The 24,179-nt window shown below is 46.2% G+C and overlaps 1 pseudogene; it reads left to right on the top strand.

Annotated features, from left to right (window-relative positions):
• The window catches only part of LOC125942353 (dual 3',5'-cyclic-AMP and -GMP phosphodiesterase 11-like), a 38,545-nt pseudogene extending 15,864 nt beyond the window's left edge, over positions 1–22,681 (top strand).
• The last annotated feature ends 1,498 nt before the right edge of the window (positions 22,682–24,179 follow it).

Raw genomic sequence — 24,179 nt, 5'->3', positions numbered from 1 at the left:
TCTATACCTTATCGAGTGTGGTGCTGAGGAAACGATATCGAAGTGTTTTTAGGTTTTAGCACAGGAATAGATGCCCCCTCTCATGGAGATTGCAGGTTATATGTACATGTGTACAAACTAGAGCACTGCACGGGCTCGGGCTTACCCGACAGCCCGGGCCCGGCCCGGCCCGTGGGCCTGGCCGGGCCGGGTAGAGCAGTTTTTTCACGGGCTCGGGCACGGCATGTGCTTTTTGACCCGCGCCCGGGCCGGGCTCGGGCTTTCTGGTGGTGTGCATGTAACGTGCAGCGAGTTATTCTCGGGCGTGTCAACTCTGAAAAACATGTATATTTCAGTCTCGGGTCGGGTTCAGGCCGGTTTCGAGCCGGGCTCGGGCCGGGCCTCTGGCCTAAGAAGGTAAAGGGGTGGCGGGCCGGGCGGGTAACGTAGATTATTTCCGGGCCCGGGCCGGGCCCGGGTCTCGCCATAAAAGTTGTGTTCGGGCTCGGGCGGCCAGCCCAACGTAAAAACGGGCCCGGGCCGGGTCCGGGCTGAAAAAATCGGCCCGTGCAGTGCTCTAGTACAAACTGCTGCATATTCTAGTCGCCCTTCCAGTGCCACTGCCAGCGCAGAGAGATCTTCAAACGTGAGATTACTAAAAAAACCACTTGCGCTTTACAATGAGGAACGCATGGTTATGCTGGCGCTTCTATACGCCCACAGAGACGTCGCCATCAACGTGTCCGAAGTTACTGAACGCTTCGCTAAACCTCCCCGCCGAGTGAAGTTTATCGTTTAGATAGCGAAGCAGCAAAAATCAATGCCTGTAAAAATATCTGTTTCTTCACGTTCCTATATGAGCTCGTAATTATAAAAACGTATGACTGTTCATTAGCTTTTAAAACCACAGAAATTTTCACCGTTTATTGTAACAGTTAGCATGATGATCAAAATTATCCTGGGAATACAAAAATTACGGGGACATCAATAACCAATTTTGACAAACCTTGCTCATTGAATACCCGGCCCACGTGGCGTTTCCCAAAAACGCACTCGGATGTTAGGTAAATCAACTTGCCGCATCATCTGTGGCTTTCGTTTGGCCTTTTCTTTCCTTTTTAGCTACATGTATTTACTTCTTTTTTGAAACGAAGCAATAGCCTTCTTTGACTTTCGGGCAAGAATAATTGTTGCCGCTGTGCAGGCAGTTAAAATACGCATTTTCGTATTGATTTTTGCATTCTTTTTCTCTTATTCTAGCCACATGGTGCTGTCGCGATCGCAGCAAGGCTCAAATGCATATCACAATTTCTGAGATCATAGTTTTGTTCTTGTCTGGATCGTCTTTCTTTATACTCGTATGCGTGAAGTTTACTATCTGTGACTGCGCAACATGTTTATTTGTCTTGTTTGACGCATTATATACAATGACGTTTCCTTAGATACATAGATTAATTGCAGACTTATACGTATATTTAAATATCTTGTTGCGAGGTTTTGTGTATACAAGCAGTGAACTTGGTTTCACGCGACACTTTCTTGCCGTTTATCTTGGCATTTGTATATTCCATTCTATCTTCGCATTTCTAATGTATATTTTGCGGAACTTCTGCTTTTTATATGTACTCGTTGTTGCAACTATAATTTCGGTGCAATTACAATATACGACCTTTATATTGATATCAGCTATTACTGCCACAATTTTTGGGACATACGCAATCCATTGCAACGAAGGACAGTGTCATTGTGGTTTTTCCCTCGCCGTTGCATATGTACAAAAATGTAAACAAGGTTGTTAAATGACAAAAATTCATCAAAATATTTGTCAACTTGTTCATTTTATGGCCTTTACGTTTTTCATACGAGCTGCATGCACTGCTTTACTGGTTTCGAAATGGTATAGTTCTAAAGTTCGCGTGAAGTTCTAAAGTTCGCGTGATATTTCCTTTACTTATTAGATAGACAAAAAAAAAAAAACGCGGAAGCATTGATATCAGCTATTACTGCCACGATTTTTGGGACATACGAAGCTATTCTTTTATGAAACAAACACATAATTTACTTGTATTGACTGTGCGTAGCGTTAAATAATTCGCTTTCAGCACCTAATATAGAATGGCATTGGCAATGGCAATGCAGTTATTATTCATGTATTTGATGCCTCGACAACGTTTATAAGGAGGAGGCCGCGTTGCAACTTGAGCCCCCCCCCCCCCCGAAAAAAATTTCTGGCTACGCCACTGCCAATCATATCGTGGTTTTGGCACGTAAAACCCCAGTAATTATTATTAATAGTATATCAACATGGTTTGCTTTTTGACAGTAACCGGTTTTCACAAGATTACCACTGTCATCAATTTGTCGTTTACCTTTGCTCTTTATTAGCCGTCGCAGCTTTTGCCATTTCGAGCGAGTTACGTTCGATCGGGACGTTCTCGTCGCCGCAAACGACTGCGCGCTTCTTACATTTGTGTGCCGTTTTGCGCAGCAACCGTTTAAAGTTTCGCTTACACCGATTGAGACAGCGAGTGGCATCTTTTGTCTCTCACTTCTTTTTAACGCATGTTCTTGGCATGCTCGAGACCTAAGATGGCGATCAGGTTGATGTAAGTCGAAACTATATAGAGTGTGTCCCAGGTAACCCTGGTCAATATAATTAACGAGAAAACAAGATAGGACGATAATACAAATAATGCGAGATACCATGGCGCGATACACTGGTTTCGGCTCATAAAAAAGAAGCCGTGGGCGCGTCACCGTCGCAGACCGCTGGACAGCTGAAGTTTTTCTACACGGTAGGCGGATGTCACGTGAAAGCTTAATTAATGATGCTGACATATTTTGCGTCCAGGTGAGCTAAAAAGCAGAGTTCGTAGTTAGTATTTCTGTATACAACTAAAAATAATAACTTAAGTACTACTATCTGTCATATAATAAAATCACTATGATTTCGCCTTCTGCAGTGATTCACCGCAAGCGTGATGTAGACCGTCACGGCGGCAATCACATTTGGTTACAACGGGTTGTGCAAAAAAGGATTGCGTTGTTGAATGTGAAAATTTATATAGAAATAAAGCTGCAAATAAAAATGGCTATATTTGGCTACGAAATATTTTGCTCTATTTTTGTGTTTGGCTACATTTGGGCTACTACTTTCTTTAACTTTGGGCTACGCCGCCTCGTCCGACCTGGCAACACTGCCTGGTTGCGCTTCCACCATTCCTCCCACTTTCAGCACAAGTGGAGCCACTGTACACACAGGTGCCGGCTGACCACAAAGCATTATTATGTGGGAACGGCATTGTTTACTAGGCCCCTGATCAGCGGACACCTGGGGAGATATTCTGTAAGAGTCCACCTAGTGCACATATCCATTTCGTCTGCTGCTGAAGTGCTGATTGGCTGTGGCGCGTGGCTCCTGCTGATGCGCACCCCAGCCCCGCCAATCAAAACTTCAACAGCAGACGAAATGGACATGTCCACTAGGTGGACTCTTACAAAATACTTCGCTTGCTTTAGTTTCTGAAACACTGAAGCTGTTTAGTGACAAATGCCCTATGGTGATGTAGTGCTGCTTGCCCGCAGCTTTTATAGATATTTATCGAACGAAACGTTTCTGGCAGCGCAGAATTAAAGTCGGGGCGCAACCAAAAGACTCGTAGCACCGTGCCTCCGGTTCCATATGGAGCGCGACGTTGGCCCAGCAAATTTTAGCACACGTCTAGATCGGAGGCGGCTGTGTACATACACCCTAAATTTCGCACTTCTGTCACGATTCGTGAGGGAGCTAAAATTTTACGCTCATTATTTTTCAATAAAAAAATTAACCGATGAATACTGTACTCACTAATGCGAAATTTGAGCGCAGCTTTATACGTCTTTTCATTTCGCGATATATTGGCTGGCGCGGACAATGTCTCGTGCGGCACGTTCCAAACGGAACGAAGGGTGGCGCGACTGCCTCGCTATAATGTAGAGATTGCGAGAGCTAGCGCGTGGGTGACGCGTGGGCGCGATTCGCAGCAGCCGCCGCAGACAGACCTCCGCTCATGCAGCGCTTTGTTTCCATACATGGTATCGGTGGACGCGCTCGCCGCATGCCTTGTCGATGGCGTCATCGGTGAACAGACGGCGCGCGCTACTCTCTTCTAAAACCCCTACATATAAAAAGTAGCGTCACACTTTGAAGAATGCCGCCGCCTCCTCGCACACCCTGTCCGAGGCCGACGCCGTGTCGGTATTGGCCAAATGTCATCACGTGGACCGTCGAGCCCCCGGGCGCTGGCTTACTTTGTTTACGATCACGCTCCATCGCCATTTTCGCCCGAGAAGCGTCTACCGACTGGCGAGGAGCACAACGATAGCGGCGAACACAGTCGGCGATCGTCGAATCTGGGGCGCAATCTTGTACGCGTTCCAAAATGGAACGGAGGCGGTCCGTTCCATCGAGATTGGTCAATTGATCCGTGACGATCAAATTGACCAATCGTGCGCGGCTCGATGGAACGGACCGCCTCCGTTCCATTTTGGAACGCGTACAAGATCACGCCCCTGATCAGCGGCGAAAGATAAACAAGTGCACGTGTTTCAAGCGTTGTAGGCGGCGCAACGGTCGAAAAGGAGCGCGAAAGAGAGGAGAAACGAGGAGGAGGGAAGGCGGAGGAGGAGAGTGTCGCTACTTTTTATATATAGGGGCTTTACTCTCTTCCGCTTTCCTCTCGCGCTCTCTTTGCTATCGCTGTCTTTCATCCCTCGCTTCGCTCCGCGTGCGCTCTTTCATCCTTCGCAGTGCTTGAGGGACGCCGACGCTCGCCGCAGGGACAGGCGCCTAAGAGCTGCGCTCTAAAAAAAGCTTGTGTAAATTGCTGCTATATTTAACCAAAATTAGGCAGAGGTTCACAGGAAGGAGACATGAAGTGACCAACAGTGCAGGGTCGAACAAGGCCCGCGGACAGAGCGAACGTTTGTTTCAGGGGACTTGTTTTCGTGTCCCGTGTGCCCTCCCCTGGCTGTGCACTTGATGACATTGCAGAATGAATAAAACTAAATAAACGTTCAGACGACGATCCAACGCTAAACGATTATTCCGAGCAAACAGCATTGGGAGGTAAGAGGGTCGGTGGCGGGTTCGTGATTACAGGGCTGCACAACGAAGACTATATTAATAGGAAGAACGGAGGACAGGAAATGCGGGAAAAGGTGTAAATCGGTCCCCTAATTGTAAGCGTAGACTTATCTGTCAGAAGTTTTAGCGTGTCCGGTTTTTCTGCTAACGCGGTAAATCTCCCTGAACGGCTACTTTCTGCAGCTGCCGGCAGGCGGCGACACAAGTTTATGCTCGTGTCGTTGCGGCAGCAGCTAGCTTGCATCCCCAGAAACGAAGGCAACTCTGCATTGAAAAAAAAAAACACACAGGCAATTAACTGCGCCAAGTGTTACACTGTACGACGTAGACACCAAGATTTCTGCGAAATTTGAGCAAGAACAGTGGTGTGGTAAGCGCAAAACCTTTTTCGAACACTGCACGTCCCTGACGACATTCTACTTCGCTGTTGGTGTAAATTTTAGAGAGCGCCGTAATGATGTTGACAATTACGCCGCTGCCGAAAATTTGTACCAGCAGTGAAGTAGAATATACTTGGTTACTGCAATATTAGCTCTGTGTTTGTCTGATTGAGATCTGCGCTACCAGATGGCGTCACCACTCCGGCCGCTCTGGGGTGGCTAGAATGGCCCCATTCTAGTCACACTAGTCTTCGCGGCGGGCGAGGAGGATATCGAGGTACCTTAGGCCGCTCACCTTTATGCCCCCGCTCATCTGGCAAACCGCCAAAACCGCCCGTGCTTGTCAGAGTACAGGGCACGCTAAAACTCTATCCTGAGTGTGAGATCTCGCACAACCGAGTTGCGCCGAGAGTCGGGGGAGAGGGGGACTGTCGCTCGTTCGTTCGGGCTATAAGCTTATACTAACGATAATCGTCGATGGTTTCCGCATATTCGAGTTCTTAGCTCACTTCACTGGTTTGGTATATCTCGGACCTGGGTATCTTGTAACCACTTCCAGCAAAAAAAAAACGGCCCTTTCGTGCTTCAAGAACGTCGTAGCGAGTCGAAAATGGTATCAAAATGTAGGTTTCAACGAGACAAGAAACTAGAATCAGTCGCAAGGTAGGTAAAATTAACGGTACGGGCATAATTAGTGCCGATATAGTCGGAAATTAATCACATTGCACTATACTCCTGTATAGCATGCACCGCCGTAGATATAGTTATGTTGAGGCAAAGCCGCCTTACGGAAACACTTTTGGGAAATTGAGTTCACTTGAAATAAGCGGCAAAATAAGCGAGAATTCGTCTGAAAGTAGGTAAAATTAACCGTACGGGCGTAATTAGCGCTAATACAGACGAAACTAAGCCACATTGCACCATAGACTGCACATCTCCAGGATCGACCCACCGGTATCTTGGTCAAAAAATAAAGGGTAATCAAGTTTCTACGATAAAGCCAAAGTCGACGTAATTACTCATGAAATACGATTCCAATAAGATCCGAAATGAGTGATAATGAACATGAAAAATAGGCAGAAATAGACTGAATAGAGAGCCAGAACCAACGTTTAATCATGTAATCATTTGAGCCACCATGTATATCGACCATGTCTTCTTTAGCTTCGACACTTGGTTGACGGTTCCTTTTTTCTCTCCTCTTCTAGCTGGTGGGTGTGGTCTCCCTTTCAGGAAACAATTGCTAGCCTGCATCTCTTTCTCTCTGTGTGGTGTTTATGTACATGATTAATAATAATAATAATAATAATAATAATAATAATAATAATAATAATAATAATTTGAAGCATATATGAACACATGAACTACCGGTGTTGTCAGTTTCCTGAAATAATCAATTAAAACATAGCTGAGGTGAGTGTGACTGCAGTGATTTAACAACAAAATAAATATTTCGTGCAGCCACATAAGTGAATTAAAGGCACTCAATTTAGGAACAGCATACGGTGACATAAAATAAAAGCGCTCCTACAACATTGCCTTAAATTTCAGCTGTCTTGTTCGTGTGTGGAATCCCATTGCCCACTGCGTCCTTGAGACTGCTGTAGTGGAACTTAATGTTCTTTTGACCTCCCACTCAGTATCCCACTTTCTAATTGTGGTTTTCTTCAATCAGGTGTTCTCGGAGTAATTGCAGTTTTGCGGCCTCGTCCTGCGAAATGCTCAGCTCTATGAACGGTCTGAACTTGAAAACAAGAGAAACCAGGTTATGTGCACGTACAAAGACTTTTGAAAGTTATCCGCATATCCTTACTTATCTGTGGTACCATGCAGAGATTGAGTATTTTGTTGTCTCTGCCCAAAGGTGTTTCATATGAGTGAAAAAGGGCGACACATTTTTTAAACATTTAAACACTTTAGAGCACCTTTGGTTTTTGTTTATTGCTTTAAGAACTATGCGAGATCCTAATAAATTTACCTTTTTAACAGCGAAGCTGTTTTAGCCAGCCGTAATGTGTGGTTCGTCTTTCATATCAAGAAACTGCCGCGCTGTAGCCATGGCAACCAGGAGGGCGACGCGGCGCATGCGCACGCGGTCTCCTCCTCGCCAGCTCTCTGCCTTCCCGACCCCCGCCTCTCTTCTCTCCGCGGCGCGCTGAGCAAGAAGAGAGAGAGAAAAAAAAAGGCGGAAGCTTGCACTAGGCCGCGCAAAGCTCAAGACCACGGTAAGATATACAAGGTGTCCCAGCTAACACGCAGCACGATTTTTAAAAAGAGGAACGGCGTTACGCGAAGCAAACCTAGTGCGTATTGTTTCCAGTGCAGTGGAGTAGCCGCCAGTAATTTTTTCGTTACCGAGATTTAGTTGGTTAATTGTAATTATATCTAACTCGAGAAGTAATGTCCTAATTATCAAAGTGTCAATGAGAAAATTGTAGAGCAACACGAGAAACTCCCGATACAGCTTTCTGTTGCTCAATACGTGCTACATAAATGCGTTTTTCCGAGCGTGAAAGATGCCCGCGAATACACCCAAAGCACCTCGAGCGGCCAGTCGCGCGGCAATTCTGTGTGTATTCGGAAAAACACATTTATGTAGCACGTATTGAGGAACAGAAAGCTGTATCGGGAGTTTTTCATGTTTGTCTACAATTTTCTCATTGACACTTTGATAATTAGGACATTACTTCTCGAGTTAGGTAATTACAATTAACTAATTAAATCTCGGTAACGAAAAAATTACTGGCGGCTACTCCACTGCACTGGAAACAATACGCACTAGGTTTGGTTTGCGTAACGCCGTTCCTCTTTTTTTTAAATCGTGCTGCGTGATAGCTGGGACACCCTGTATACTCTTTAGGTGAGGACACTGGCGAACACGCCATCGACCAGATAAATGTAGCAACGGCGCGCGTCTCTCGGCCTGGTGACGGCAGCGCATCTACTCTTTCCTCCGCCGCCTCCTCTCCTAAAGCGCTTGCTTTTTTCTTTACTTTTTGCTTGCGAAAGCCAAGTCGACGGTGACGCACCTATAAAGTCTACGTTGAAGCTTTCAGGCCGGGCGCGCGCCGCCGCCGGCGACTGCGGCTGCGCAGAGAGGACTTTCAACATGGCTCTGAGGCGGAAAAAAAAAAGATATAAAGAAGTGAAAAGCGCGCGCTATCATCGTCCAATCGGAGATACAGGATAGGGAGAAGCGGCGTTGATCAAAGGATGGCGGTACTTTTCTTATATAGGGATTTTATTCCTGCTCGGCCTGCAGCAAATATCGGGCGCCGAAGATTTTTTCAGGGGTGGCACGCTGCGTAAAGGCAAGAAATTATGCAATGCCGAATACGTGTACGCCGTTCAAGAAATAAGCGGCGAAGTTTTAGCGCGGTGTCAATCGCAAGTGAAGCGAGTCGCGTACGAAGTTGGACTTCAGTTGAGGTTTGCACGCTGCTAGATTCAGGTGCACAAACGCGAGGAAATGCTTGCTATAAATGAATTCACAGCAGCGATAAGCACACATCATGTGTGCGGAACTGCTGGAGCGCACGATCGTACGCGCCGCGACGGCAGCGGTCTTTCAGCATGCCGCGAAACGGCGGGCCTCCTGCAATCTTTGTTGACTGCATGCCGCTAGATAAGTAGTTACGCCTGTGCTGTAGCTACCGTAGTAGCGGCCATCTGTCCCTTAGCGACTGATAAATAACTGATGCAATTGCATATATATAGAGCTCGCAGTAACGTACTACGTGCGAATCGCGCTGCAGCGCGAGCTCGTGCGAGGCTCGCTTGATGTAGCTTTTAATGACAGCGCTCGAACATCGATGTGCTGCGCTGCCTCAACGTGCTGGCTTGAGGTCAAGGATGAGCACATTTAACTCTCAAACCTGTGCTGCTCGTAGTGGCCGGGGGTAGTGAAGTTATCCAGCGGGCCCGAAGCTCCGCTTCGTACGTGTGGCTTTGAAGAAAAACGCTAGAATCTGATGTTGGGATTCAGGCCTTCTTGCTCGTGGCAGCTCACGACGCAGCAGTAACGACGGTGACGCTTTTTCGATCGAGGCTGAGCTAGGTCTCTCCTGATCGGCGTCGCCGATTCCTTCTGCTTCCAGCATTACGTCCCACGGGGCACGGAGAGTCCGTTTCCGTTAAACTATTGACCCTTTTCGCGGAGCAGTTTGCTTTACAGGAACGAGATGGCGCTTTCGGCCGCGCTCCATACGTTGCCTCAACGAATGCGCACGAATACGAAACCATTACTGCTTCTACCCTGCTACTGTGCGATCAGCTGTCGAAAATGCAACTGGGTGTGCGCTAATGCACTGTGCCCAATTCATACTGCAAAATGTATAACGATAAAGGGAAGACGTGTGCGGTATAGTTCGCTGCAAAAATAGTGATTCACATATTAATGAATGGAATCAACCTGTGTCGCCGCTGCTACATAAGGACTGCCTGTGTTGCCCCCGTTCGCGATGTACGGCTTTCGTCGAGGATCAAAAAAAGATAATTAATCCGCCAGAGGTGTATAGCTAACCTCCAAAGAAAGGACTTCAACTCCGGAACGTCGGCACTTGGGAGTGAGTACCGCTTGTTACAAAATGAAGTAGTGCCACTTACTGGCATAGTACATTTACCGCACGCTATCTACACACATCCACCCTTACTCGCACGAAAACTTACGCCCACCCAACGTGTGAGTGAATGGGCGCACACTTGAATCATTGTGCCGAAGCATGAGTGACGGCGACTACACCGACAAGACACGAATGTTGGAAGCTGAATGTTTCGTGACGGTCCACAGAGCAAGCGAGGGACTAGCGATAATACGTCTTTGCTACGAGCTACCGCAAACTACCGAACATTTAAATTCCAAGCTTTGTGCACAGCAAGAACAAATTTATCGCAGCAGAGCACACCCGCGAGTGATTACGCTGAAAATAAACAATCAGATAGTGGCCGCACCGAGGAACTTTACTGAGTCAGAAATATGACAAGGCGTAGGTTCAAAATGTTTGCCAAATAAAGAACGCAGAGCGCACTGATCCCGATTTAATTCATAAGTGGGAAGTTTGGACAGCTTGGAATACATTTCTAGCCCCACTTTTAGTACAAGCACCGTATACGCTGTTCACGCCGTTTGGACAAGGCGTAATCAGCTCTGAAAGCACTTGCATGTCCTCTAAAGCTGTGGCCAAAGCTTCGTGTCGTGCACGCAGTCACCGTTCTATACGATACGCGTCGAAACAGCGGTTTGCTGCGCCGCGCCGGCGTCATGCGCTTGCATTGTAAGGGCCTGTACACGCTCGAGCCGCACATCGCCGCAAGCCGCACCGCCCTCGCGCGGTCCGCTTAAAATGGCCGCTCTGACGTCACGAGAGGCGGTCGTGAACTTTTTCCAGTATGCAGCATGTATGCGGCGACCGCACAAACATGGCGCTGGTTCGAAGCGAATCGAAGCGCGAGGCCTAGGCGCCTAGGCTGCTGTGGCAGTTTTTTTTTTTTCGTCGTTTTTGTGGGATCATTACAAGAGTTATCGAGCACTCGCGGAGATAATCGTCGAACGCAGCAATCCGATGTACCCTGCCTGACCTCTTCAGCGCGTGCGATCGTCAACGGCAACAGATGGAAATGTGTTGTGTTCACGCGAGCGTCGGAAGCAATGAAACCGGCGATTTCGTGTTTATTGGGCCGTATTTCGCTTGTGCAGTACAAGCAGTACAAACGCGAAGGCCATCACATACACGCGCATTCTAAGCATGACACATGCATTCAGTACGCGCCAGAACGAAAATAGTGCGGTCGCCCATCTCAGCGTATGGTGTACTGTACCAGTGCCTCCTCTATTTAAAAATAGAGGAGGCACTGACTGTACCTAGGTGTTGTGTGTGCGCGCTTCATCGCGGCGAAGCTCATACGTGTATGTGCATTGTGCAGTGCTGGTTTGTGTTTAAGAAGTGACCATATGACCTGTAGCGATTATCTTTATTGTCGCGTCATCGCAGCCATTCGTAATGTGCTGTTTGTGCCTTGCTTCATGTGAGCTGTTTTGGGGGCTGCGATGCGCCTTGGTGACCGCGAACACATACAGAGCGTTTGAGTGCTGGGGTTCTTACTGTACGAGGTGAAGGGTGCTGTTATGTATACGTGCAATGTGTCGCAGTGGTGCTAAGCGTATAAGTATTCGTTTTATGCGATATACATATGCTCTGTAGTGAACCGTGCATACAGAACGGTTTGTACAGAACATTAGACCCAAAATTCAAGGATGCCAAAACCAAAATTCAAGGAGGCGGAAACAAACCGTACTTGTACACATACATTGAAAAATAATGAAACCTCCTTCTCCTTGGCCGAACTTTCTTGTAGCTAAGCAGCTGCTGAGTTGGACACACACTACAAGCTCTTTAGGGTGCTTTTTATGCATGTGCTCTGAAGTAAACAGTGCAGAAGCACTGCTGGTCGTTTGTGCTCTTTGCATCTCAGTATGGGTTTTGTATCAAACCAGCTTTCCTTGCTTTGTACACGTGTTTGTTTCCAGTGTTGTCACTGCACATTTTACTCTTTACGAAGAGGGGAGGCTAGGGAACAACTTAAAAGTTATATCACTGCTCCACGTATTGCAACTATTAATTTTGTGCTAGGTGTCATGTGCTGTAATGTAAACAATGCAAATGTGCCGCATGCTATTTTTTGCGGATGTGACGACACTGCAACGCACCTTCTCTGCCACTGCCCAACCTTTCATGCTGAACAATGTGCTTTGCCAGTTATACTCCATCTCAGTAGTTCCTTGCAGCACTGGGGCAGCGGCAGGGCTTCTTAGCCAATAGGAAGGCTGAATTCCCCTCAAGATGTGTTCATCCATGCTGCGTCAGCTGCTCAGCGTCTGCTTGCCATCCTTTCGATACATCAGCCACTGTTGGAGCAGTGACGCAACAAATGTTCCTACGTTGTAACTAAAGGCTGCGTTTCCATGAATGCTACGTTGGGCTTCGCTTCATCGACACGCTATCTGAGCAGTTCAATACAGCCTCCTGAGCCAGTTTTAGTAAAAGTGAACACCCTGATAAATGTTCACATGCACCGTGCCATCTGCTCAGCGTGTGTTTGACGTTTGCTCACCACTGTCATCACGTACCGTACTAGAGCAGAGTAGGAATTAATGATGCAGTGAACAACGACGCATTCGTAGCGTTCTGCATCGTCAATGCATCACCATTGCTACTGCTGTGGTGCCACCTGCTAAATAGAAACTGAACCACATTTACTGCCTGTGTAGTCCTAGCAGTGTCAAAACAAACAGCTGATCTCAATAAGAACAACAAGAAATACCTAATGCTTTGTCCTCGGCATGAGATGAGACTACGCAGTGATGAATTTTACCATTTATTTATTGCTTTCAGGGAGTACAGCTAGTAAAAGGGCAAATTGAGGTTGAAGTGGGTGGTCTGGGCTACATGGGCGGTGCCGTGTTGCTGCGTAATCACGGTTAGGGTTGCTACTGATGTTACCAGTGCTAACCGCCACAGTAATTCATCGTACAAGACGAGCATGCGAGAAGGGCCTAACATCTGTAAATCTTTTGTGAACGTCACCATGTAGCCTGCACCAAAGGAAAACAGAAAGCTAGGCAACATGAGAAACGTAAGGCGTGGAATTGACGAGGGAACAATGTTTAGCTTCATGCACCTTCGCAACGATCCATCTCCTTACATTAATTATCTGCCATCATGTCAACAAACTCATTGCAGTTCGACTTGTAAATGTAACATAGATGTATTATGTCGTTGTCGTGATCTAAATAAAAAAAATTAAAGGTGCATTAGGTGTTTTGCAAAAAAAAGAGAGGAGGTGAACCCTCATTTCTTATATGGGAGTAGGCAAGAGAGAAAGGTCCTTTGCGTTGCTGGTTGGGCAAAGAAAGAATGCCTCTGTGCACGAAGAGCAGGTCACATTCTTGTACTACAGATTCTTTGCTTCTATTTCGGCTGCTACTATGCCGTTTTAGAGGATTCTTGTGGTAGAATACTCCTTGGAAGACACTTTACAACTTTTATAGTATAACTAAAATTTTCCGCGGGGCCCTGGTGAATGGTCCTCTTAAATTTCTGAGGGGCCCATCAAGGGGTTGTACTAATTAGATGAGTTGTTTCTATGTAAACCTCACATTGACAAGCTTTGCAAAAATCTCGGCAAGGCTTGTTATATTCTGCTCAAGAGCCGAAATTGTTTCGATACAGAAACCCTTCGAGAAATTTATTTCAGCTTGTTCCACAGCCATCTGTGGTACTGTGTTACATCTCTGGGCTATTCATACATTGAGCCATTTATAAAACTTCAAAAGAGGGCTGTCCACTTTATGACTTCCTCACAATACAATGCTAACACGACTCCGCTCTTTCGACACATACACATTTTACTGTTTACTTCATTACTAAATTTTTAAACTCTTGTAATGGTTAATAGTAGCATCGTTACTGACTACCCACTCTCTGCTACCAACTTTACCGAATCAGGACGCTGTACACGCAGTGCACTAAAACAAAATTTTCTGGTTCCAAAGGCTTGTAATGTGTGTGGTAAACAGAGAATTTGAAGTGTTGGAGTAGTCGAGAGGAACGTTCAGCCCACGTAAGTTAGAAATGCAGCTAATTTTCAGAGATAATTAAAACAGCATTTTTGTGATCTTCTTTCGTATGTTTATTAATACATTCAACGCTTCCTTTTTCTTTTTTCTGGTGCATTTTCCTTGTAAATGTTCAATGATACCATTTGCATTTTGAAGATTCTTTGTACTGTATTCTCTACTTCTAATGTAAAGTGCATATTGTTGCTGAGTTTAAGTTTATTAATTGCTTTGCATCCTCTACATTTTTTATGGTTTGCAACTGGCCTCGAGCTAGGGATCCCAATGTATTTGTTCACATTATGTTTTACTCTGTATTGAACGCAAGAAATAAAGTTTAATTCAAGGAAACATTTTTCTCACAGGGCCCCCTAGCCTGGAGCTGCAGCCCCCTTAGCCCATAGGTTAATCTGGCCCCAGTAGCAACTAGTATCACGAATGCAAGTTTTGGCTTGCCATCCCTTTTATCAGGTTAACATTAATTTGCACAGCAGAAATCTTAACATTCATTGCATGCAGAAAACAGCCTTACATCAAAGGACGCAAGTAACTTGTGTCCTCAAGAATCTAAACCTTGTTTGGGGTTTTCTGGAATGAAAGCAGTTTAGGTACCTTAGTCTGAAACTCTATTTTGCTTGACTGCAGCATTTATCATGCATGCGAAGTGGGTGTTGTGACAGAAAGCCAGTGTGCACATACAAGAAAAAGTACTACAATGCCGCTCAAAAGTTTTCTAGGTGTATTGTGCAAAACCACAATTAATGTACGGGAATGACATGACAGTGGTCATAACTTGAAGCAATGGTTCATTACAGATGGGGTACACATGTATGGTCACATAAACATAATGGTGCAAGCTTGACATATAAGTGATAGTCCTTTTAAGATACAAGTGGCATGGTGACATACCGGGAATCAATGCTTGTTATTTCTTTATTCCAAAAATTATCAGTTGTACAATACTTGTGCCCCGATACAATGACGTATCTCTGAATCACAGATGTCACATCCTATCTGCCCTGTGAAATACTTTGCCACATGAAATGGAAATCTCATTGACATAAACAGTTATAGATTTTGCATTAGTTTTATGCTGTTTCTTGCAGTCTTGTCTTTCATGAGTACTTGCATAATATGGAAAAGGGTACCTTGACATTCTAAATGTTATCTATATATGACCACACAACTATTATTTTTTCCTAATCAGAGGAGGCTCTCGTGTCATTATATTAATTGAACTTCTTTAACAATGAATTCGCGACAGATACTTGCATGTGAACAAGTGTATGTAGCCTCCCAAAGGCAAGCTTGTTTACGAAAGTATCTTTCAGTCATATTGGCAAGAAAACTTTCCCATAGGCTTTTTTTTCATGCGAAAGGTGACCACACATTTCTTGATCTAGCAGACTGATCTTTTATGCTACAAGTCTGTGCTGTTTTCCTTGCAACGAGTAGTTTTACATATGTCTACAACACGTAGGTCCTTCATCGGCTATTCTTTTTTTTTTCTACAACTTTGATGTTTTCTTGGGAACAATATATTGCACGTTTTTGAAAGCTAGCCATTCAGAGGCCATTCTTTCTTGAAAAGCTTCTTTGCAGCCAGGCTCTAAAGTTGTTGATAGACTGTTTATGTCGATCTTGCATTTAAAACTTATCCTTTGTGCCCAATATTTAGCTCTCTTTTTGCCCTAGTTAAGGTGTGGTACCCAATTTTTTTATATGAAAATAAATATTGTTACTACAGGTACGTGTGTTGTCGTATGACTATTGAATATTTGATAAATAATATTTTATTCAATTCGTATTTGAAAACGTTTACATTCGCCCACCTTTACTTCTTGTACAATGCACAAAGAGGCACGCAAGCCATAGTGGTGCTTAATGAAGTCTCTTTTTGCTGCATGTAATAGTGGCAAAAAGCAGCTTCTCACAGGGAACTTTATTGTGTTGTCTTGTGTATTGTTCTTCTGCCATATGTATTCTGAATTGATAATTATATCACAGACAGATATATAACCTCTCAATGGAACAGACATTTATTTGATACACATGAACTCGCACCCTGTTCAGCTGGCTTTCAGTTACGCTAATTGTGGCCAGCCTCTATAGAGTATGTCTGCAATGTGGTATGAGGTTATGTGTGCAGTGCTACTGTTAAGCCAACTATTGTTCTCACAGCAATGTATTAAGTAAGGTTATTGCATAATTATTATTAAAAAAAAGACAGCATTAGCCCAGGTTTTAAGGGTGAGAAAATGCTTGGTGCACCTCACCAAGCATACAGACAGCATATAATGTGACTACATACCATGTGCTAGTTTGTATTTACAAAGTGTTCGCAAAATGGGGAAGGTGGCAGTGAGACTCCTTGGGGAAGCAACACTTCAGTTGTACTGATGGTATGGCGTAACCATTTAATTTCCTTATTGCTTGGTTAAAAATACGGTGGGTTACAACCTATGAAATGCCACACCAGCAAGGCTGAACATCCATCCTTACTTTTCAGTGGCTTAAATACGCCACTGTGTTCTTGAGCCTGTGTTGTTGAGATTCCGAAATATCGCCTCGTGTGCCACGTTGTCAAATGCCCCCTTCAGGTCTAGCGCGAGAATGGCCCGTGGTGTGTGAAAGGAATGACAATCTCCTTCTTCAATTGCATTAGCACGTCCTGGGTCTCAAGATGTCGTATAAAGCCAAACATGGGGTCTGGCATTTGCTGGGTTTCGTCCAGGTGTTGTTGGAGGCATTTGAGTACTATCCTTTTCATGATTATGCTTATGCATGATGTGACGGATTTCAGCCACAGGTTGTCAATGTGCGGGGACTTGCCCGGTTTGGGGATAAAGCATACTCCAGCTGTTTTTCATTCTTGTGATAGCTTGCGTGATGTCCAAAAGTCATTGAAGGGGTCTAGAAGCGTCTCTAGGGCCTGACCTCGAAGATTCTGGTCGGGTCCGGGGGCACTGCTTCGCCGGCTTTTTTCATCAAAGGAACAACGACATAACACAGAACGAACAAACACGAGTGCTTTGTGACACGGTCATATTCCATCAGTTAATCAATTGTACGCTCACTTTTAACTTGGCAGCTACTAAAGAAAACCGTAAGTAAATCAACAAGCCGTAGTTGAATATTCACTCGCGTGCTCGGTGGTGAAGAGAGGCGAGTTGTCGATCTACACAGCTGTATTCCGCGATAATAGATATAAGAGCATGTTAATATACAGGGCGTTCATTTTAAAGTGTTACGGAATTTTAAAAAATCGCCTGTGGCAGGTAGCATAATTCTTATCGTTGAGCTGGGGGTTATTCGATGAGGTGGACATTAGTAGCACAAAAAATCGAAACACATTCAAGTAACAAAAAGCTTGCAAGGTGAGCTTGCAAGACACATCCACTTGAAATGAATTTCCAGGATGACGCCAGCTTTGAGATATTATTTTCCAAAGTCTGGGACGAAATACATGGGCGTTCCAGTTACTTTAGTGCTTCAATGTATAAAACAGCATTTTGGTAAAAAAGTAAGTGGAACAACAGTGCATTTTTAGGGCGAGTTTGATGGCACATATCTCCAAACTGGCGTCATTCTGGAAATTCATCCCAAGTGGATACGCCTGCCAAGCTCACCGGCTCCAATTCGTAAATCACAATATGTGCTGTACGATAATTAACTAAGAAGTTGATTAGTCATTTTTTTAATTAGTTCAATGTGGGATTTCTCGTGTTACTAATGTCCGCCTCATCGAATAACCCAGCTCAACGATATGAATTATGCTACCTGCCACAGAGGATTTCTAAAAAAATTTTAAAACTTATAAATGAACACCCTGTATAACGCTGCGGCGCTTCATCGTGCTACGCTGTTGCTGCGACAAATCCCTTGTTCATTGGCTTAAAAACGCACGCGCGGTCTTGCAAGCTTTCGCTAGCACATCTACAAAAATGCGCCGTCACGCCGCACACAACCGAGTACATAGCGATGTATGTTGTTACAACAGTATGCGGTAGCAATGATTAAAAAAAAAAAAAAAAAAGGAGAACGAAAAAAAAAAGAAAAGGCGCAGGTAAGATCACTGCATAATGTTTGAGAGGTGGCTCAGCGCGCCAACACGACACATGCAGTCAACAGAGTATGACAGTGCAAGAGTTTTGCGTTTTCGCCGTGACGCGGAAGCTTGAACCCACGCCGACAAAAATATGCCAGTGTCGTCTGCTGTTGACGATAGTTGCCGACTTAGAACATCTTTACCCCGCCTCTCGGTTGCCGGCTCTTAACATACGTCGCGTCCCCAAATCGGAGTGCGGATGCCGGCACATGCGAACCGCTCGAGCTCACTAATCAGAAAATTACCTAATAAGAAAACAAACGTAATACGAAAATCCTGGCTCGGGCCAAAATTTTGCTGGTCGCCAGCACACAAACGCTGCTACCGCGCTGTTGCATGTTGCCAGTCGCTGGTTATCTGTTTTGCCAGCCAGAGGGCGCATGCGTACGGCACCGCTCGCGCCGGTCCCAGCGTGAATCGAATTTTGTGCCCGGTTGCTCCAACCGCCCGCTACCACTGAACCGCCAGCATGCGGTGCGGCTTGCGGCGATGTGCGGCTTGAGCGTGTACAGGCCTTAAACGCGGAGGCAACGGAGGCGGCTGAGGCAAGCAATGGACGCGTCACCACGTGATCAAACATGGCAACGCCCACGGGAGCGCCGCGAAAAGGGTCAATATAAAGCCCCTATATTTATAAAAGTAGCGCCATTCTTAGATCTTGCCGCCACCGCGCTCACCCGGGCGCTTCCTCCTCGCCCTCTCTTAGCCGCCTCCTGTCGCCCCAGCCTCCTCCGCTCCCCCATTGGCCAATCCGTGTCACGTGGAAGTTCGCGTCGTGCTTTTGTATATTTTTCTCTTTCCAGCGCACTCCGACTGCCATTCTCGGGCCTGTGCGACGAAAGTGCTGTACGCACAAACGGATCAAACGTGTTAGGGACAAGAACTTCGTCGTGATGGCATGCTGCTGCGTCTTAAGTTGCCGCAACCGACAAGGCGAGGGCAAAAGGCTTTTTTTGTTTACCATCCGGCGTGCGCAAACGCTCGCTGCACACTTGATATTTGCGCCGTATCGCATCGTCGCGTTGCTACTTCCAAAACGGCATTATTAAGACCAGTTACTGACTGACGAAGCAAAATCGCGCCTCAAAAACGTCTCCGCAGGGCGCGATCGAAGTTTTCCTCGGATTTCCTCTGGTAGCGCGTTAGCTGTCGTCTGCCACGGCAGGCCCGACGCAGGCGGCGCCACTGTCGATATCGCGCCTCGATCGCGCTGGTCGCGCCGAGCGCGATAGTGGAACGGAGGAGGAGGGAAGTGGATGGCGCTACTTTTATAAATATAGGGGCTTTAGGTCAATAGGCTGCGGCCAGCTCGCAGCGTGGTCGGCGTGGTCTGTGAGAAGTGACGAGCCTTTCGCACTCGGAACAGGGCAGAAAAAAGTGCGAATCGACGCAAAACTCGGGCTAGAAACGTGCTTCGCCACATCCAAGGCTCAATACTACCCAAGCTGGTAATACCCAGATAACTTTTCTAGATAACAAGACATGTGATGCCCCGATTTAGCCATCTTCGTCTAACGCTGGGATAGCCTGGTTTGCTGCGTCTTCCGTTCCTTACACGCCTGATCAAGCTTATCAGTCTTATATCTTTCCCATCTTCATACTTGGAAGGACAACCGAAGCAGGTGACCGAGCGCGACCTGACTTGTGATATCGCTGAGCGAGTGGCGAGGGTGAGCGGAGGCAAGCTCGACGGACGCACGAAGACAACCACCAACCACTTCCCGCGCTTCGCTCCGATTTAAAATTCACAAAAAGAGAAATTGAAAAATAACTTAGGATGTCCAGCAACCGCTAGGAGCGCGCATGTTCCTTGAAACCGAAACTAGCACTCGCTTTCCGGGGGGTAGCCGCGCCAGACGCAGCTGCCATCGAAATATGGTCGATCACAGCTCTTAATGGTTCGACGCGGATGGATAAGGCACTAAAGAGCGGTAACGATTTATAATGATCGGAACATCATCAGCGCAACTGGCGCTGCCACCTGCAGTAGTTTACTTGCTTCATCAATTCACATTGCGCCGCCGTCGGCAGCAGTTCGTGTCGCCGCAGCGCTGTCGATCGTTTGTACTGATCAGATTAAATTTCATAACAGTGATAATTACACCGGGCTGCGTGGAGATGAGCAAGTGGCACAATGCTTACGCATACTTGGACCACTCCCAGAGCAGTTTCTGCGTAATTTTTATGTTATATTATGTGAAACATAAGATTTTGAGATGTGCAAAAACCCTCTTTATTGCTGAGGCACAACAATATATACTATGGTAGGGATGGAATGTCTTCGTGCAATACAAAATTAACATAAAACTAAAAAGTTGGTGTAATTTCCACTTAAAAAGGATATAATTTACAATGTATGTCGATCATACAGCAACAGTAACAGTATGACATGTTATATGAAAAGGCACATATGCCCTTTTCTCAGTTGTACGTATATGTATTCACACTGCATTCTTCTGAAGCCTTGTACATATCAAAGACAATCAGTGTGCATTCCTCTATATGTTAGCAGTAGTGAGTGACACTCAGTGACTAAAGATGAATAAATTTCCTTTGATTTTTTTTTTTTGCAGAGGCTTTTAGACTCATTACAAGCCCTCATTTGTGAGGGGTGTTATCAAGTTATTATATTCTGGCCATCACCATTGAGTTTGATTACATCTTCCCCCAAAGAATTCTAAGCTCCTGTTTTTTCAATATTGCGACGAACAATTCATCACGAGAAGAGAAAACAAGTGTGGGCATTTCCTCTGCAGCTTCCCTACATTCCCGATTGCACTCTTGACAGGACGAAAAACTTCCATGTGCATTTCTCCACACATCTCATCTGACCTAACCAAGGTGATGAACCTCAGGTTAGAATCGTAAATAAGCTGTCAACATGCGGACTGGTGCCACCACCCTTGCTGCTCGTCATTTCTTGTGGCGTCCAAGCTTTCAAGATGCGTCTCTCAGGTTTTTCACTCTACTGCTAGCAGGAGCAGCTCAAGTCATCTTGGTTAGGGCAAGTGCATGGAAGAGCCTGCTTAAGGAACTTTGCCTAACATCTATTCTACAACTCCCTCCTGCCAAGCACTAGTGCGATCAGTCCCTAAGGTGTATACATTTTCAAGTTACACTGGCACAGTTGTCAGCATTCTCTCATGATGGCACCACATAACATTCTCAGAAGGTTTCCTCAAGGTTACTGCCTCTTGTGAAGCGCTGTGATGTTCAGCCCATGCTCAGGGTAGAAGTTTTGCTGCAGCAGCTTTGCTTCCGGCTTTTTGCAGGTCCTTCTGGATCTTGCTCGCATGGTGTTTGAAGAACAGAGCACCATTGAGCAGATCATGACGCACCTGCAGTCACTGCTCGAATGTGAGCGCTGTCAAGTGCTACTTAATTTTGTCGACCATGAGACCAAGGTAAGTATCATTACCCTGCAGCAGCTACCATGACATACAGGGCCTGTCTGAAAAGTATCCAACCTTATTTATTAGGGGCGAAGCTCCTTATAGCGGCACCCGTTCGTCCCCGTCGTAGTAGGTAGCCACGTCTAGTTTTATGAATTGCTCAATAGATGGCGTTGTGTGTCCGTATATGTATTTCACCCACCACAAAGTACAAAATATGTTAATAGTCATGGCTAGGTGGCGTATGCCACTGCCCGGTTTAAAGGGTTCAGCCTCATCCATCCATCCATCCATCCATCCATGTATACGTATAGTATAACCGGAAGCCGACTTGCGCTTCCGGTTCCGCTTCCGCTTTCGGTTCCGGAAGCCAGCTTCCGGCTTCCGGAGAACGCTTCCGGCGTTTTATGAAAAAAAAATACCGAAAGTTGTGGCTGTAGCGCGGAATCGAACCAGGGACCCTTCGCTTCCGAACGCGCGGCGCTAACCACTACGCCACGAAGCGCACATAGGCACACGTACGCACCACGATGGCAATAAATACCCAACATTAACGAAAGGCCGCGTTTCTAGCGCGTTTCTAACGCGTTTGTGCTAGCGCGTTACGGCCCGTGTAAGAAGCTGGTGTAAGACGCTGTGGCCTCTCCGCCTTACCTTCAACGCGTTTCGAACGCGCTGCCCAAGGCGGTGGCAAGTCAAGTTCAAGTCGAGGAGCGTTTATGAATACGGGGGGTATACTCTCTCAGAAGTCATGTGATGGCGTCGGCAAACGCGGTGCACGTTCCGGCATGTGTAAATGGCTGCGTAAGACGCTGTGGCCGCTCCTCCTTACTAGAGAGTACTGCACGTTTCTAACGCGTTTGTGCTAGCGTCCCCTTAAGCGGAAGATCCGATGATTCCCTCCGGAGCTTCGCCCACTCATCATCATTCACCCCGTGGATATGCTGTGATTTTTTTTAGAGAAAATTGGCTGCAGTTTAGCCATGCAATTAGGAGGAAGGTCTGCAGTGTCTTTAGTGTCCTTCAGTTGTGTGTGCTGTTGTGTAGAGCACTGTTGTCACATCTCGGTGCGATTTTGAGTGAAAGAAAATCACGGAGCGAATTTAACAAAGATACTGCATAAATTCATGTGAAAAGCAGACGCGATTTAGAAGACCTGAACAGCAATTATAAATGACAGTATGGTCACGAAGCAGATTAAACTGGCATACAACCGTGTCAACAAAGGCCAACCATCTATGGAGAGTGAGCCACACTATGGGAGGCCTTCAACAAGCGAAAATGATTCGATCCTTTATGAAGGGCGAGCCACGATAAGGAAAGATTGTCACCTTATTGTCAGAAAAGTTGCTCAGTTGGGGATGGCAACAAAGATAAATTCGAAGACTTAGCAACTACACCAGGATAGCACCCTTGTTCGTGCGGCTCAAATGATTCGATATTTTTTGGCACAGCACAGTACTTCAGTGGGTCGTCAGGCTCCCTAATTTCCCGACATAAGCCTGCGAGACTTCTGGCTGCTCACAAAAATTGAAAGGCACCTGAAAGGAACACACTCTCAAACCCGAGTGGACATCAAGTGCAATGTGACGGCTGCCCTAGCAGCACTTCCTGAGGAGGGGTTCCAGGACCGTTTCAAGAAGTGGAATGAGCATAAGACTGTGTGTGGAAGCTTTAGGGAACTACCTTAAAGGGGATAAGAACGACGAAAACACCACGCAACGCTTCTATTTTTTCAGGAGCATGGTCGGATACATTTCAGACAGGCCTTGAATAGACCTTTTTTGCCGCACTCCTGTGGACACCACCATGTTTGATCCCGTGGCGGCATGTTCATTGCTTGCCTCAGCAGGCCTTCGCTGCCTATGTTCACAACGGTAGTGCATGATGCTAGTGCAGTGCAGCAAACCGCTGTTTCGGTGTTTGTTACGTACAATGACTACGTGAACGGCACAAAACTTTGGCCAAACCTTCAGAAGACATGTAAATGTCGCATGTATTCTTCCGGTAAATGTAAATGTCGCATGTATTCTGTATACTAGAAGGCAGAGCTAGAAACTGTTTTTCAAGACACAGTGGTACGTACTTTCAATCACTGTATTAAATCAGGATTGCTGTCATGGATTGCTGCCGACGCTCTTTCGCGCTCACCACTGCCTGACGAGTCTGGTGCTGTGTCTGTCTCAAGCTATGATTCTTCCTCTCTTACATTGGCCGACATGCCATCCGAGCAACGCCGGGATCCTTGGATAGCATCTCTTCTAGAGTATTTATCTCAGCCATCACCCCGCACCACCGACCGCTCGCTTCGGCGCACTGCTCGCCACTTTGCCATCCGCGAAGGGCTCCTGTACCGCCGCAACTACCTCTCTGATGGCCGTAAATGGTTGCTAGTGATTCCTCGCCATCTACGTTCTGACATCTGTGCCTCTTTTCATGCGGATCCTCAATGCGCCCATGCCGGTGTCCTAAAGACGTATGCACGCCTACGGCTTCGATACTACTGGCGCGGAATGTACCGCTTCGTTCGGCAGTACATCCGCTCGTGCTCCAAGTGTCAACGCCGCAAGAGCCCACCTAA

The sequence above is a fragment of the Dermacentor silvarum genome, chromosome 1, assembly GCF_013339745.2.
Source record: "Dermacentor silvarum isolate Dsil-2018 chromosome 1, BIME_Dsil_1.4, whole genome shotgun sequence".
In the NCBI taxonomy this organism is placed as follows: domain Eukaryota; kingdom Metazoa; phylum Arthropoda; class Arachnida; order Ixodida; family Ixodidae; genus Dermacentor; species Dermacentor silvarum.
Note: the sequence above shows the minus strand (reverse complement) of the source record. Positions and strands in the feature narration are given on the sequence as shown.